The sequence below is a fragment of the Triticum aestivum genome, chromosome 3B (genome assembly GCF_018294505.1).
Source record: "Triticum aestivum cultivar Chinese Spring chromosome 3B, IWGSC CS RefSeq v2.1, whole genome shotgun sequence".
NCBI lineage: Eukaryota > Viridiplantae > Streptophyta > Magnoliopsida > Poales > Poaceae > Triticum > Triticum aestivum.
Window position 1 is genome coordinate 145,249,631 of NC_057801.1, and position 1,723 is coordinate 145,251,353.

Genomic DNA, 1,723 nt, shown 5'->3' on the forward strand with positions numbered 1-1,723 from the left:
AAGCATTATAAGTCCGATGGCCTTGTTCGTTGTGCTGAGCGCCTCCCTAGATGGACCCAAGAATGGGAACAAGAGCGCTCAGGTTTATCCCGAACACCCCAACACTCGTGGCATGGGGGTAGAAGCCGACGACTTGCATCTCTCAGATTTGATAAACGGCCGCACAAAAGGTAATATTTTAAATCAATAAGCGTTGCTAAGCGCATATGAACAAAGTTTTCAGCGTACAGGATAACAGATGCGAGTCTACTAAAAAATTACATCTTTGGAGCATTCACCCGCTATAAGGCGGGCACCCTTCAGGACGCCCTTATAATACATCTTGGGCATGTGATACTCCTTGGCCGGCGGTGGCGCGTCCGTCAAAAGCTTCTCAGTGTCCAACTTGCCCCAGTGCACTTTAGCATTGGCAAGGGCCCGACGGGCACCTTCAATACAGACGGAGCGCTTGATGACCTCAATCCACGGACACGCGTCCATCAGCCGCCGCACCAGACTGAAGTAGCTCCCAGGCATGGCTTCTGTTGGCCGCAACCGAACTATGAGGCCCTTCATGGCCTGTTCGGCCACCTTGTGGAGCTCGACCAGCTGCTTCAGCTGGTCGCTCAGGGGCACCAGATGGTTGGCCTCAGCATACTGAGACTAGAACACCTTTTCCGTCGAGCTCCCCTCCTCGGCTCGCTAGAATGCGGTAGCGTCAGACACGCTACGGGGCAGATCAGCGAACGCTCCTGGAGAGCTCCGGATTCGGGTAAGTAACATATAATTCACTTTTATATGCTTGCTTTGCATAAAGAATGCCTTACCCGCCGCTATTTTCTTTATTGCCTCGATCTCCTGGAGGGCCTTCTGGGCTTCGGCCTTAGCGGTCTTGGCACTCTCAAGAGCCAGGGCGAGCTCGGACTCTCGAGTCTTCGAGTCACGCTCCAAACTCTCGTGTTTCTCCACGAGAGCCTGGAGCTCTTGCCGCAACCCCGCCACCCGCGCCTCCTGCTTCTCTCGCTCGGAGCGCTCCAAGGCCGCACTGTTTTCGGCCTTGGACACCGCTTTCTTCAGGGTCGCCACCTCGGTCGTGGCCCCTGCAACATTCACGTTGGTCCTGTCATTATTTGCAACCAGGTATTTCTATATACATTTACATGCGGTATTACATACCCTCCCTGTCCTCGAGCTGCTTCTTGGCACGGCCGAGCTTGTTCTCGGACCGCTCGAGGCTCTCCTTCAATACATTGACCTCCGCAGTTAGTGCGGCAGAGGTCAGCAGCGCAGCCTGCATTCCCATATTGACATATTTATGTTAGACTCCTGTGTATATCTTTTTAGATCCTTAGCTCGGCTTTTCTTTCCAAACGCCAAACTGAGCATCAGGGGCTACTGTCTATGCGGTAACATTTTTATATGTTTTGAATACATACCTCAAAGCCCGTTAACAGGCTTGTACAGGCTTCTGTCAGCCCACTCTTGGCGGACTGAACCTTCTGAATCACCGCACTCATAACAGTGCGGTGCTCCTCGTCGATGGAGGCGCCGTTAAGCACCTCCAGCAAATTGTCTGGCGCCTCCGGTTGGACAGAGGTCGCCAGCGTCGTAGGCTTGCCCTTCTTACGAAGGCGCCGCCTACCGGTTTCCGGAACCGTTGATGGTTCCAGAGCAGTGTCCGGCCCAGGGCCAGACTCAGATCCCTCTGGGGCTTTATCCCCTTTGGGCCTGGAGTCCGGGAGGT